The sequence below is a fragment of the Mesoplodon mirus genome (genome assembly GCF_964341445.2).
Source record: "Mesoplodon mirus genome assembly, chromosome: 4".
Classification (NCBI taxonomy): domain Eukaryota; kingdom Metazoa; phylum Chordata; class Mammalia; order Artiodactyla; family Ziphiidae; genus Mesoplodon; species Mesoplodon mirus.
This window is the reverse complement of record NC_138979.1, coordinates 139,758,946-139,775,176: the sequence shown is the minus strand read 5'-3', so window position 1 is coordinate 139,775,176 and position 16,231 is coordinate 139,758,946. Positions and strand designations below refer to the sequence as shown.

The following is a 16,231-nucleotide window of genomic DNA, read 5'->3' as shown; positions in this document are numbered from 1 at the left end:
TAACTTTATTAATATCCTCAGGGGGACACACACACACACACACACAGTAAAATAAACTAGGAAGGGGTGGAATCTCTATACATGATTTTAGTTAATTTCTCCTTAACCCAATATAAAACATACCATATGCAGAGATTTTGTTTTCTGTAAGAATAGAGAACACACAGGTGGACACATGAAGCAGGAACAGAACACAGAAGAGGGATGAAGAACTAGAGGTCAGGGGAAGCTAAAACTCCTATTTCCAAGGAAGTCAAGGCAACAGCAGAGAAGATGGGTGGCCCAGCAACACAAAAGTTTTATATTAAATAATCCCAACTTTTTGTGTTTTTTGCCCCTAATCTTAAAGAAAGGTAAGACCAATATAAACTCTTTAATAATAAAATATGACCTCCATTATCATCTCATTCCTAGGCCACAGGGCCAAGCATATCAACCCAAATGGTCAGAGGTCCATGTCAAGTTAAAATTACCTCCTCACGGACAACTTGATCACCACAACATGAGTGGACACCACCACCTGTCAAGCCAAGGAGAAAAAACTGCAGGAATGGTCAAGTGGACATTTTCAATGGATTAAGCTTATGCCTTGGCCACCCCCAGAAAAGCAGAGGAAATCTGTGCACACTCTACCTTCCTTATGCTCACAGAAAACTCATGGCATGAGGAAAAAGAAACCCTGTTCTTTCGCGGGCCAGGAAGAAACCCCATATTAAGGCATTTCAAAAGAGACCTTGCCTTTCTGCATTGAGAAATCACAGATAATTTCTATCACTGCATTCTATTGTTAATGTTAAAAACCCAATCTTATGCTCTTTTGAAAGTTTAAGAAACAAAATTTGTATTTTCACAGGCTTTTGAAAATTTAAGCAACACTGTATATTTTTGAATGCCAACATTAAATCTGAATACACATGACTGTTATGGGAAAAGTTACATTTTACTTATATGTCAGACTTGGGAAATAGGCATATGGGTTTTCATAAACACATTTGTTACTTTTTTTAATGGGTCAAATGCCTCCCTGACTTGCTGAAGGTTCAAATCTACATGATGGTTCTCTAACCTTATAGAGATCAGAAAGAATAAAGCTGTAATCCTGTTGGGTTTAAGTCAAGAGCCAGCACTTTTCTAGGAGCTATGGAAGAATTCAGGAGAGGGAGAAATGCAGCATCTTGGCTGTCCTCAAACAGCTTACTGCCTACACGGAAGATGTGACTAACCTTAGTAATGCAGAAAATAACATCATACCAGAAAAAGATACACAAACAGGAGTCCCACTACAACATGTCTGGTCAGGATTCAAAGCACTAGAAAATGGAATTCAGATGACCACTAACCAGCCTACCCAAGCCCCCAAATAAAATTTTATATCCTTTCCCATCCCCTTGCCAATTGAGTATATATTTCAAAGTCTCCTCAGTAGAAAATAGATTATACATTAAAATGCATTAATTAAACTCCTGTATCTATAATATACTGATTACAAATTTCCTGAAAACGTATTGGTCAGAAACATGAGTCTAGTTCAAGAATCCATAAGCCAATTATTAAAGGAAGTTTTGTTCTGGGACTTCCCTGGTGGTGCAGTGGTTAAGAATCTGCCTTCCAATGCAGGGGACGCAGGTTCGATCCCTGATCAGGGAACTCGATCCCACATGCATGCCACAACTAAGAGTTCGCATACCACAGCTAAGGAGCCCATAAGCCACAATTAAGACCTAGCACAACCAAAAATAAATAAATAAAATAAAATAAAAAATAAATAAAGGAAGTTTCGTTCTATGTTATGAATAAAATAACTTCCATTAGCTTTTCCTGCTAGGTTTTATTTGACAACTGAAATTTACAAAAATTTATCTTTACATTTCTCCAGGCACCAGTAACAGCAAATAATTTAGTAAATGACAGATTATCAGTTCAACTTCCTTTCTACAGATTTAAAATGAATGTGGGCTCAGTTAATGAATATTTGAAGTTAAAAAGATTTTATTTTAAACAGATTTATTTGGAATTTATTTTAAATTGTACATGACACTTGACATTTCTTAAAAACTATGCCCTGATCTGATTTCCTTGCATTTCCTTAAGATCACATTTAAAAATCTTGGGTTTATTTGAACTAAACCTTCCTTAAGTATGGTGATTTTTCTGAATCTCCTTTTATAATTAGCAAGTGACATGAGTTTCTTAACAAAGATTTCAGAAGTGGCACCACTGCGGCTGACCTTTGTTTCAGTGTGACAATAAACCCTGCAAAAAATTAACTTTACCACTATATTTAGTTGGGTTAAGTATAAAATTCTATTTTCCTTAGGAAAAAACACTTAAAGCATGTCTGACTGTTGTGATAAAATATATGCAACCACACAAAATTCCACTCTATTTTTTGGCTCACACTTGTCACTAACTTTACTGCTGAGGTTTTTCACGACACCACATTACCTCACTCCAAGATCAGACTGATAAACTATTAATTTTTCTCAGTCATGGGCTTAGAAGTATAAAATTAAGGTACTATCCACTGGTTACTCTTGAAGGAATAAATCAGTTTATTTTTTATATCCTATTTTTGAAAGTCATAAGAAAAGTTCTTACTACAAATGCCTTTGAAATAATTAGTTTCATAAAACAAAAGTTGTTTTGCAAGTTAGCTACATCGGAAATTTCTAGCTCAATTTCCCTTTTTCCTTTTGTTTACTTAAACAGAGTTCAACTCAAGTATTAAACAAAGACTATAGTGCTATAAATTATAATTTTTATCATTAATGCAATGTCTACAGCCAATGGTAAATTCTTTGGAAAAGTTTTTTTTTTAAGCTCATATTTTGTTACATAAATTACCCCTTAATTTATTTGTTTCTAAGGTTAAATTTTTACCTTCAGAATATTTTACAAACTGCTATGGAATTATGAGAAAGTCAAGGAGTTTAGAATTCAGTCGTGTTATACGCCATACTGCAGCCCCTGCCCCCAGACCACAGTGCTCTGTTATAAGGTCTCAGAACACGCCCTACTTCTTAATACTTATCAAAATTGAACAATTATATACTCCATTATTTAATATCTGCCTTTCCAGCTAAAAGTTTCTGAAGAGCAGGTACCATCATGCTTGTCAAGTTCACACATCTCCAGGGCCTTCCGTATAGTGTACACACTATTTGTCAAATGAATGAGAAAATAAGCCATGTAAAACAATAATAGCCATTAGAAAGAAGCATATCTGAAATAAATAAAATGGTATGTTGTAATGACCCATTTATTTGGAAACTTCGTTCATCTACCTAACAGAATCAGAGAATTGGCAATAAATGAGGTGTTTAGTGAATTAATACTCAATTAGATTACATAAATGTGATTACAAAGCTAAAGGAATGGACATAGTAAATTAAAGTCCTATTTGAGGAAGCAGACTTTATACAAGATTTTGATACTTTCTAATCTTTTTACAGCATCATAATAATCATATATTACCATACACTGGAAGCTAAATCTAAACAATAGTTAATCTATTAAATCTAAAATAAATTTGATAGGCACTAGTAAATTCTAGGATATAGTTGTTGCCCTCAAGAGAATTCTAATACCGTTGAGAAGCTAGGAAATATATATAAAAGGATGACTTATACCAAGTAGCATGTGCTCTGTTTCCATCAAGTGGTACAGGCAACAAGCAGCTCAGTTCAGTGGAAGGGATAGAAGAAGCATGACCCAGACTAACTGTGTATGTGTTTGACGGGACAAAGGGCAGAACAATTTGGCTAGACTTAAGGAGCTTCGAGATGACACTGGAAAATAAGTATTTACAACAGGAGGACAGCAAACTCACATGCCTACGGGGACAGTTAACATCGGAGTGAAGCCTGCAGGATGAAAAATGTCAACAGACACTTGGTCTCAATGTTGGAAGCAAGAGGATCTCTGTTGGGGACAACGGGGGATTGCAGAGCACACACCCGTATAAAAAGGGAAGCTGCTATGTTGCTCCAACAGATCATTGCCATGCCTTCTAGTTTTTTAAGAAAATGTGTAAAATTCAATTTTTTTAAATTTAAAGTTTCTCAATTTTTAAATGCTGGAAAATAGATGTTTTCAACACTGTGTTAAAACCAAAACATGTCTGTAGCCAATCTTGCTGGTGCGCCACAGGCTTGCAACTCTGGTTTGGCATGTCGAACTCCACACTAAGAGATCTGGAGTTCATCCTGTAGTCAATGACTTAAGAGACTTAGCATTTATTTCATAATTTTCTTAGTTTTATACCTCTGCACGCTCCAGTATTTAACCATGTAAAACACTCAGCACTGCCAAATTATTTCACATTGGCCTTGTGTTAAGTATTTCACTGTTACAGGCCAATTTGATTCATTTAATTAACTGTAGAGTGACTTATAAGTTTCAGCTGGAACAACATTCAAAATGATACTAATAAAACAGTGTTGACAGAGCAGTACCTCAGAGAATGCTGACATTATATGAGTATACCACAACCCACTAGAAACACACATATAATCACTGGAGCTCCACTTCTCAAAAAACATGTGCCATAATCCACTACAAATGAAAAGTCCTTACCCTTTCCAGCATTTTCCCATAATCAGCAACTTTCTAAAGACTATTACTATACAGTACTTTCATTACCAAGTGGCACTCAAATATATGTAACGATGTTTTAATTCTACCTATCACTATAAGCTTTTAACTACCCCAAAACGATATTTAAGCATTAAAGACCTATGTTTTAGCATTTTAATAAGCTTAGAGAAAGAAAAGATAATTAGTATCAGAGAGCTGTTGATTCTTTCTGATGATAGTATTACAGAAAGTTAGAATTATAATTCAAGGGTAATTCCCAGATGAGAAAATTCTTAGTGCATAATTATGATATAAAATACAGAACTATGAAAATTGCTTAATCACATGCCTTGAAATAATATTCACAATGAAAGTCATCAAAGCATAAAAGAAATATTAAACAAGCAAAGTTTCTATTACTCAGTTTGCTCTGGCCCCTGGGAACCCCTAAGCTGAGCCATCCACTCCATGAATGAAGGTTTTCAGGCTGGTGGAGTACCATGATGTATAGACTGGTCAGCTCAAACCTATCAGTGTTACTGAAAAAGAAGCCAACTCAAAACACATGTCTCACTGGGGCTCTGTTTTATCCTTTTCATATGAAATGATTAATGGGTTGAATTAAAGAACATGTCATCACTAGAAACAAAACAACACAATCCTACCATACACTCTACTAGTGAGAAACGCAAAGGCTCCCCATCCCTGTCAGAACCTGTTGAAGACCCTCATGGCCCTCAGCATTCTGAAGTCCCACCCCACATTTTATCAGACATATTAAAATGTACTCACATACAATATTGAATATTTATAGTATAAGAAACTGAACTGAAAATAAGAATTATCTTTCAGAAGCTTTTCATTCTTGAGCCCACTCCAGCCAGGTTTTTGTCCCCACCTTGCCACTAATACAGCTCTTGTCAAGGTCACCAGTGACCTCAAGGTTGTTAAATCCAATGAGCAACTCTCAGTCTTCAAGCTACTTGACTTGACACGACACCACTGAATCACTCTCTCCTCCCTGAGATGCCTTCCTTACTGGATTTCAGGTATATGCTTTTAATTTCCCTCCTGTCCTTCTGACTGCTCCTTCTCAGTCTTCTCTACTGGTTCCTCCTTATCAACTCACTCTCTAAAGCCTGAAGTGCCTCAGGCTCAGCCCAAGCCCCTCATCACAGAAAAAGTAACTCATAGTTCCTTCTTCCCATGGTGTGGGTCAGTAGAATTAATATCTACTAATAATAACACTGTTACTTGGGGAATGGAAACAATTAGGTCCACTATGTCAGAAATATGTGCATAATTCCTTTGGCTTAAGATACATTCTTATGAGACTTCTCTTTTCCACAAACTATAAATATGGATATGACCCAAGGCTTGGCCCATGGACTGCTTTCCCTGTCTACATACATTCCCTATATGATTTCATCCAAAGCCTGCTGGCGACTTCCAAATTTCTATCTCTAGCCTGGACGTCTTCCTTAACTCCAGATTCCTAAATCCAACAAGCTGCTCAACTTCTCCACTTGGAAGTTGAATATAACATGTCCAAAATGGCTCTTGGTTATCTTTCCCAAACCGGCTCCTCCATCAGATCCCCATCTCAGTTCATGGCAACTCCATAATTATGCAAAAAGCCCTGGTGTTATCCTTCCTCTGATCGCTATTTCTCATACTCCTCAAACCAGGAAATCTTATTGGTTCGACCTATAAAATAAATCTCGGTCATTTCTCACCACCTCCTCCACTGCTACTGGCATCTCTCAACTGGATCATTGCCAACAGCGGCTAACTTGTATCCCTGCTTCCCGGGACCACCCCACTCCATTTTTCAATCTCAACACAGCCGCCAGTGATTCTATTAAAATGCAAGTCAAATCACCTTACTCTCAGGCTCAAAACTCTCCAGTGACTCCCCACTTCACTCAGAGTAAAAGCCGAAGTTCTTAAAATGGTCCACCAGGCAGACCCTACGTGATAAGCTCCCCAAACCTCTATAACTTCATCTACTGCTACTTTGTGGCCTTCTCACTGGTCCTGGGACAGACCAGGCACACTTCTGCCCAAGGCCTTCGCTGGTCCCTCTGCTGGAACACTCTTCCCCCAGGTGTCTCTGTGTGGCCAACTTCTTCCCTCATATCATCTTCTCAATGAGTCCTACCTTGACCATATTATTTGAAATTGCCAAAGGCCTTGCTTCCCTCCGCCAGCGCTCCTAATGTCCCTTACCTTGCTCTGTTTTTTCTTTTTCCAAACACACTACTTTCTAAAATACTATAGCTTTGTTATGTCTAGTGTTTGTCTCCTAATAGGATATAAGCTCCATAAAAGCCAGATTATTTTCTTTATTTTGTTCACTGACATAGCTATGGGGCCTAGAACAGTGTCTAGCACACAGTAGGCATGTATTATGTTGAATGAATGAATGAATTTAATTAAACATTTAATAGTTTCAATTTCATAAGTTTCTTTTAATTTTTGAGAGTTTTACCAAATCCTGAACATTTCTGTTGCTCCTAGAAAAGGTCCTTTGTACTTGAGGAATACGAAGATCCCAGCCTGACCTCCTGACCCAACCCAAATCCAGCAGCCCCAGGGAAGCTAGGGCCATCCTACCTTTGGCCATCATTGGTTCTGCTCCAGGAGTCCACTTGGCACTTACTGGGAAATATCTAATACCTCTCCAAACACATATATTTTGTTCCCCCACCAAGACAAGAAACCCTTTGGCAGGACTTGCAGTAAGTATCCAACACAGTCCTGGATACTTCATACAGAAGCAAAACCTGTTTTTTGAGGGACCTGGTGAACATTTTTAAAGTATTAAGTTTATTAAGTTTAAGATATTATACAACACCTAACAGGGCACAGAGTTATCTGGGGTAGGCCCCCCTTTTAATGAACAGAGCAGAATGACACCATGATTATTCTGGACCATCCTGTGTCTATTTTGACTGGGTTTGTAATTATGCTATTTAGATGTAAATGTGTCTTTCTAATGTGCTTAAGTTTGTTTTTCTTAAAAACTCCTTCGAAACTTTCAGACTATTAATTTTCTTTTAATGAATGGTTTAAAAATCTTAAGTTTTGGGCCTAACAGAAAATCGTAAAGGGGTCTGGCCCACATTTTATAAACTGTGCCAATGGTGGGGCGTGGGGCTGGGAGGAATAAACAATTGCTTTATCCCAATAATTGTGGCTTTCTTAAAAAGGACTCACATGAAATCTGCAGAGTACAAGAGAAAAAGACATGGGCCACTGGTACTCTAAGTTTAAAAGTACTTTGTACAACATTATTCATCACAAAGAGAATTGTTTTAATCTGTAAATTTACTTTTTGGCAGCTGGAAAGAAATAATTAGCAAGCAGGCAGAAGCTGAGGGAATGAGACTGCTGGAAATAGGAGAATTAGGAAAAATAACTCAATTAGTGATCAGTGGGACATGCCAGCTATTCTTAGTGCAGCAGTATAGATTGCCCAATATCTATAACTGAGAAATACTATAATTTGTTGCCTACTTAATGCGATCAAAACACAAAATAAAATCTTGTGAACAACTACTTGTAAACAAAAGCTTAGGGATTTCCAAGGGCTAGAAATCTTTGTATACATCATTTCTTTTTGTCTTAAGTAATAAAAGCCAACTTTTCTTGACTGTTTACTATGTGTCACACCATGGTACTTGCTTTACATGTGCTATTTCACTTAATCAAAACAACCCGGTGAGATAGTTGCTATTATTATCTTCATTTTACAGATGAGGAAAAAAGAGGTCCAGAGAGTGAAGTAACTTCCCCAAGGTTACACACTAGAAAACAGTGGAGCCTAGATTTGGACCCCAGAGAACTAATCTCAAAAATCTTGTTCTTAACGTTTATATTTTACTGCCTTTCTTCCATTTTGTCTTCAAAACTTATTACTCTTTTCTGTAGTAATTTCAGTGAGCAATTTGTCAGGCCCTATGGTGAGCACTCTTCCCCCAGGTATCTCTTATTTATCTCTTATTTGCTAAGACTATACATGCTAAGTTTTGCTGTTATAAGCTGTATCTCATTTGAGCAGGATATGTTATTTACTACCCATTTATGAAACTTCAGATTTTGCTTTTTTTAATTTGTTTGTTTGTCTTACCTTTCTTTCACCTTCCTAATGAGCCTAAGTTGAAATTCTGAGTCTTTTCTTGAACCACGAAAATGTCCTTTTTCTCTTTAGGGAAACATGAAAGAAAATATCTATACCAACAGTCTTCCTTCACAAGCACTTTGTTTTACCTATCAGACTTCTCATAATCCTATGTTTTATTACAATAAGTGCTTCCTGGGAGCACTTATTACAATAAATGTCACAGATTTCAGCATCAGAATTTCACTGTTGTTTTTGGTAGACAGAGACCAGAAACTGGATGTTTCCAGGGATATTTAAGAAAAGATAACTTAAAGGGGGTGGGGGTGAGCAGAATGGAGGAGAAAAGTGTATAGAAAGGGGGTGACATAATGGCAGGAAGAGGCAAAATATATATATTTAGATATATTCTTATTCTTAAGAATAAACTGTTCTGAAAATATTTAGAGAGCAGTCCTTTGAAATTGGGGTCAATCCTAGATTGTTTACGGATGAATAAAACAATGAGCCAGGGCTTCCCTGGTGGCGCAGTGGTTGAGAGTCCGCCTGCCGATGCAGGGGACATGAGTTCGTGCCCTGGTCCGGGAAGATCCCACATGCTGCAGAGCGGCTGGGCCCGTGAGCCATGGCCGCTGAGCCTGCACGTCCGGAGCCTGTGCTCCGCAACGGGAGAGGCCACAACAGTGAGAGGCCCGCGTACCGCAAAAACAAAAATAAAACAAAAAAAACAATGAGCCAAGAGGGACCTCAAGATATCACCTACTTGGCGCTTATAACCCAAAGTCTCACTGGAGAGCCCTAGCAGAGAGGAGAGAAGGAGAAAGGGGTTAAACAGAAATTCCGAGGGCTCTGTACTGGGGGCAGAGGCCAAGCAGCCTTGAGGAAGTGTAATTCTGCCTCACTGGGCCACAGCTCCATTTTCTCTGGGCAGGTCTGCTTCTATCTGAACCGAGCCATAGGATATCTTTGTGTGGATCAGGAAAGGGCACCCCATACTGCAGGCCAGTGGACTCACTGCCTGGACAACAGAGTAGTAGTGAGCTGGGTTTCAGCCCTCAGATGGCACTAGTCTAGACTAGACTGGAAGTCAGAAGCAGCTTCTACTCTTGGCACTGTCATTAGCTGTGAGACTCTGAGTCATGCAGTCTTTTGGATCTTTAGTCCCCTCACCTTTAAATAATGAAGGGGCTAGCTGTCACCTAAGGTCCTTTCCCTCTTCCCAATTCTCAAGTCAAATCCGGCAATATCCAGTTGGTATATTGCTAAATGTGTCCCTGAAACACTAGGATTTTGTGGACTGAGTTGAGCCGTTATTGTTTGTGTGATATTGTATTTTTTTCTCTCACGTTTCTGATGTATTTTTTTCTTTTAATCTTAAGATTACTCTTCTTTCAATTCCAAACTGCTTGATTTTTCTTGAGCCATCAAAAGGTCAAGCCCCACACATCAGCCCCAAACTACCCAAATGTCTATCAACAGAATGGTTAAATAAACTAGGTATATTTATTCACAGAAATAAAAGAAAAAACAAGTACTGCTACCTGAATCAATCTGGACATGACACCACGTTGAGTTAAAAAAGACACGAAAAAGAACTTATACTTGATTGCATTCAAATGCAGCCCAAGAGGGGCTTCCCTGGTGGTGTAGTGGTTAAGAATCTGCCTGCCAATTCAGGGGACACGGGTTCAAGCCCTGGTCCGGGAAAATCCCACATGCCGTGGAGCAACTAAGCCCACGTGCCACAACTACTGAGCCTGCACACCTAGAGCTTGTGCTCCGCAACAAGAGAAGCCACTGCAATGAGAAGCCCGCGAACCACAAGAGTAGCCCCCGCTCACCGCAACTAGAGAAAGCCTGTGTGCAACAATGAAGACCCAACACAGCCAAAAATAAATAAGTAAAATAAATAAATGCAACCCCAAAACAGGTTAAAACTATCCTACGGCAACAAAAGTCAGAATAGTGGTCATCCTTGGTGCAAGGATTATGACTGCAAGAAACTTGGAGCTGGGGCGGGGCGGGTGTGCCTGGTAAGGTTCTGTTTCTTGATTTGGATGCTGACTGCCTAGATATGATCACTTAGTGCTGTACACTTCTGATCTGTGCATTTTTCTGGTTGTATGTAATTATTCAGGAACAAGTTCAAAGAAATAAAGCTACAGGGACACCCACTCCCTCCAAACAAAAGCCATCTACTAAAACTGGACAGCATAAGTACTGCTACCTGTAGGGAGAGAATTAATTACATTTCATTTAATGTGAATCAGACAAAGAACCACCTGAGAAGCTAAGTGAGAAACGACATTAATTTCCTAAAATCTTCATCCAGAATCCCCTTGATTTTTATAATGATTTCCTCCCTCACATGAAACTGTGGCTATAAGGTAGTATAACATATTGCTTTTCCCTCTATCTTCATATACCAGTAAAACATTTCTGCTCAAAGTTCTATAACATATATGTACAAAGGCAAAGTTATTAGAAAACATCTGAAAATATCCCAGGATAATCTAATAGGAATATGGAGGCTCTAATTCTAATTTTGATCAGAATTATCCCAATTACCACATTAATGAAATGACTTGGTTAATGACCAAATCTCTACCTAGATTCTTGCTGTATAGATTAAACTCTGCTAGGTAAGGCCACATAGGTGGGGAGAGGCATTCCAGAAAAGGCTGTGCTACAGACAACTCCAAGGAAGCTCCAGGAAACACTGCCTTCTCCTTTGCTCTATGTTTGGTTCATCTGTGAATGTTTCGGCACCACACTTTCCTCCTTACGTTATACCAGCTGTCAGATCAGTGATTTCTTTCCCCTCCTCAATGTTCTACTATCCCTCTTTGATCAATATGGTATACTGCATGACTGCTCCATTTGATACATATGAAAAGTGATAGTACACAAAGTTGCATCAGAAGTAATTACACCACTAAATCATATAAGGTAACTAGAAACACAGATTGCTTGTTTTCACTCAAAACTTTATGATAACTTCAGCCAATACTGCTGTAGAGTCCCTCTGGTCCCACAGCATGGGGGGTGGGCATCAGCATTTCTCCCAAATGCTGGAGGACTAATTTAATATTTCTTGTATCATTAGAACTTAGACAAAAAATGTTTCCAGCCTATGAAATGGGAAGTGGGGGGGGGTATAAGGGGGCAAGGGGGAGCAGAGGACAGTAATAAGCAACCAGTCCCTGAATGCAATATTTAACACCAAACTAGTGATTCAACACAAATGCAGGAAAGGTTTCCAGCATAAATATCACTCCGCAGCACTATTTCATGTTGTATACAGACCTTATAGGGCACCTTAATTCTAATCCTTTTTTTTTTTTTCTCAGCTAAAAAGATCTTCTTCTTTAATTTACTTTTAAGTAGAAACCTTTCCCTACTTCAGCCTTGTTCTCAATACTCATCCTTCTAAGTTTAGATTCTCCTTGCAGTTCAATGCCCAGTATTCTACTTCTTCCTTTCTCTCAAATTATCCCTTTAACTTATTTCTACTTATTTTTATAGGCCCCCAAAGTCTCTTCCGCAGAAGAATGTGCAATTCAAAAAGCCCTTGCAACTACTCCCTATATCAAAGTTAACTACAGAGACCAACAATACCATTTTTCCTGTTTGGGTTTCAGGAAAGATACATTTTAACTAAAATTTCACCACTCATAAATTCCTTCACTAAATCTTTCCTTTCCCCCCCTCCTACACTGGATTGTTTTATATACAATCACAATGTACTCAAACACCCAAAATGTGTAATTATATAATCATACAAAGACTTCCTAAAAAATTATAATTTTAAATATATAACACACATCCTTTATAACTCTGGTTTTGGGAGTACAAGCTAAAAAAATACTGGAGTCTTCTTATTAGTTGTGTTTGCTGTTTCTTGTTGAGAAGAACGGTAGAGGCTCATACAATTGCTATATCAGAGACCACAAAGTGTTACAACAGGATTCTACTGAAGACTGTAAACACATTTAAAACTTTTTTCTTTAAAAGAAGAAAGTTGGAATTCCATAAGTGAAAACCAAAGCTTCTATGCTTTGCCCATAAGGATACACAATTCTTACAACTGGAGTTTTGTACCTCTTAATTAAAAAAAGAAGAAGAAGAAGAAGAAGAATACACACTACTGAATACCTCCAGTTTCCCCATAGGCTTCATCTACCAAATCAGGGCATTTAAAAGGTTAGTATTAATGAGTAGTATGAAAAATCCATCTCTCTATAAATGCAGAAAACTTTCTATCCTTCAGAAAACTTGAAAAAATATTAATATGACTTTAGAGAAGGCTGGTGAAATTTAGTTCTGAACTCAGAAAACCACCTAAGGGATAATTTGTGAATGCCATCTGGGATCCAGGCAGCCTCATCAACAAAAGGGAAAACTAGTTGAGATCATCCAAATCTAAAATTCACATACATTTTTACATCTGGACTGAATTAATCTTTTCTTGGTACCGGCTTTCATGTATTAAAATAATTGTTTGCAGGTTTCAGTTTTTTTAAAAAAAACCCCACAGACTCAGAAATCAAAATCTGCAACATTCAAGTTGAAAACTACAAAGAATTCCTTTATCAAAAAACTTAGTTGTGAGACAGGACTCATTTACACTAAACTCTGAACTTGACAGCTCAGTCAAAAACAATTCTGTTTGAAACTTTCATTTCAAGCATCTGCAGCAAAAGGCTACATGGTCTATTATGACATAAGTTCTGAAAGCCAAAAGCTTTGTAAGTGTAGTTAAAAGTGGAAACAAAGTTCAGAAATCAGAAAAGCTCTACAACCCGTTCCCCCTCCCCCAATTCAACTAGACCAGCTGAATGAGTTTCTAAAGAACTTGTAGCTAAAAATTATTACCTAGCACATTGACATTTCGCTTTCAAAAGCAGCCGTCTTCATCCTGGCCCATTCAGTTTTCCTGTAGAGCCAGGAGCATCTTAAAATCTGCAAGTTCACATTATGTATTTGAAGCTGGTAGCTTACCCTTGTTGCCCCACCAAAAAGGAGGGGGTAGAAACAGAGAAAGATTTCCTGTCCCTTAAAATGTTTGGGGCCCTGCAAGAACTGCTGATTACTGTGGTCCATCAGTGTCAGATCTCAGGCACTCTTACAAGCAATTCAAAGGGGGGGGGGCGGAGAATTAGTTCATATTACAGGCAGTCTGCTTTCTGGAAAAGATATCCTGCAGATAACTTGATACTAGATATCCCCTGGGGGACCCTTCTCATCTAATAATCCCAGAAGTCCATTTTAATATGAAATGTAAATCCAATATGTTTACAAACATACTGAAAGAGCATTCAAATGTCAGCTGTCTCATACTGTGGAGTATTTTCATTTTTAACATAATATTTTTATTTCTCAAAACCACACCCAAGGAAAAATGATTAAGTGCTAGAAGTTTTATACGACAAAGGACAACAGCACAGGCATCTGTTTTCCTGCCTCTCTCTTCTGGTCTTCTCCCCTCCCCCACTCTCTATCCTGCAGGCAGTTTGCAGGTCTTGGTGCTTGTTAAAATTACCTTCTACAATAGTTTCAGAATGCTGTAGATTCTGAAAAACTTCTGATACTTTAACACTGCTGAGCCTAAATTTATGCTCTGCTCTAAGAAGAGAAATCCAAAAGTCAAAAGCCTTTTTAATGACAGATGTATTACGGAAAATTTTCCCCACAAAGTTGTGATGCTGTGAAATATCAACTCCCTGAAATCACAGAAAGGAAATGACTTACATTCTTGCAAAATGAAGCCACTAGCAGTTTTATCCAACAGTATTCTCTAATCCCTAAACTACACCCTGTGGCAACGGGGAGTATTTCGTTCAAGGACTAAATTTAAATAGATGCTTATAAAACCAATAAACAAAAACAAACATCGACGGGTCCCAGAGAAGAAGAGACGGAATTCTACATGAGAAATCCAGCAAGAGATACTTTTTCTGCACACTCAAAAAGGCTGGAGAGCACAGGCAAGTTAAAAGCAACCCGAGAACGCTTGCTTAAGTTTTCCTTCCCCGCTGCGGGCAACGCACAACTCCTGAGGGAAATACTAGCAAAACATATTTTTGCTAAGAAATCCAAACGAAAAGGGTGTCAAGGAGCTAATATTTCTTTGGACACTAGCTACACAACTGCACGGCCTGAAAATCCTCCAACTTTCATTTCAACTTTAAAATGGGCTTATTTTGACAGCTTTCCATTTTTTCCTGCCTTCAAGAAAACGCCCTCACCATTAGGTTATGCTGTCCCGGCACTGGAGGTGCTGCTATAATCCCTGTGGACCTCACCCGGTGGCTCCCAGCTGTCCATCCCTGACAGGTCCTGGCTCTCCCCGGACAGCAGCTGGAGGTCTCCTCTGCCCCGGGCCAGGCCTGCGCTCCGACAGCTCCTCCAAGAACCCAAATTCTGCAGGCCGCGCCCCCCACTCGCATCCCACCAAGGCCCCCTTCTGGCGTCGCCGAGCCCGAGCTCAGTCTCCGGCTCCCCCGACTAGGGGACGATGGGGCAGACCTCGCGCCTCAGGTCCCCTCCCACAGTCGGGCTGCCCGGGCCGGCGCGCGCACAACAGGCGGTACCCAGGAATTCGGGGCTCAGGGGCTGGCCCCGCCGCCGGGTCACAGCGACGGGGCGCGAAGGGCAGGCGCCCCCAGCCCAGGGCGCCGGCGACCACCGGGAAGCCGAGCGTGCGCACCGAGCCCGGGGGCGCAGCCCGCAGCCCCGGCCGGCCTCCCGCCCTCGCTGCAGACGCGGCCCCGGAGCTCCGCTCCTCCCCCGCCGCCCGGCTCGGCTGCCCCGGGGCCCCGTCCTCCCTTCCCGGCGTGGGCGAGCTCCGACTCGCGGAAAAGCGACCTTCCAGCCCGGTGCCCGACGCCCAGAGCCGAGGCAGCGACGAGAAGGCGAAGAAAGACGCAGAGAAGGGGACAGCGCCTGGTCTGGGGCTCGCGACTTCAGAAGCCCTCCTGAAGTCCAGTCCAGCCACCGCCACCCGGCCAGCAAGGGGCACAGTGAACGGCCGGGGCGCGGTGGCCGGGCTGGGGGGGGCGTCCTGGGGAGCCGGGTTCCTGGTCTTACCTCAGAGAAAGCTCGCAGCACCAGGAGTCGGACTCCCGTCAGCTCTCACTACCTTCCTGCGGCCGCCACGCCTGCCCCACTGCTCTCAGCCCCTTGGCCTGGGCAGCCGGACGAGCGCTCCGCGTCCGCCCCGCCCCTCGCCCACGCCTCCCGCCCCGCCCCCTGAGGCTCCACCCCCCCGCCGACTCAGAAGCGGCGGGGGCGGTGGCAGAGCCGCGGGAGCGGAGCTTGCAGCCGCACGTGGAATGCCTGCAGGCCCCGCCCCGGGTCCAACCAAGCGTCCTGCGGAGGGGTGCCGCGAGTCGGGGGCGGGAGAAAGCTGTGGGCGCCACGCCTCCGGGGGTGGGGAGGGAGGCGAGCCGCAGACGGATGCTGTGTTAGGACCGCGGCGATCTAGGCCTTTCCCCGCGAGACGGAGACGGAGGCGCGAGGGGACACTGTCAG

The 16,231-nt window shown here is 41.0% G+C and overlaps 1 protein-coding gene across 2 annotated transcripts in view; it reads right to left on the bottom strand.

Moving 5' to 3' along the window:
• The window catches only part of FRMD6 (FERM domain containing 6), an 81,291-nt gene extending 65,389 nt beyond the window's left edge, over window positions 1-15,902 (bottom strand). For both annotated transcript variants that reach the window (XM_082617416.1, XM_082617417.1), the window contains exon 1: window positions 15,788-15,902. The gene's annotated coding sequence lies outside the window, so the exon portion shown is untranslated. The remainder of the gene's footprint in view (window positions 1-15,787) is intronic.
• Between the last annotated feature and the right edge of the window lie 329 nt (window positions 15,903-16,231).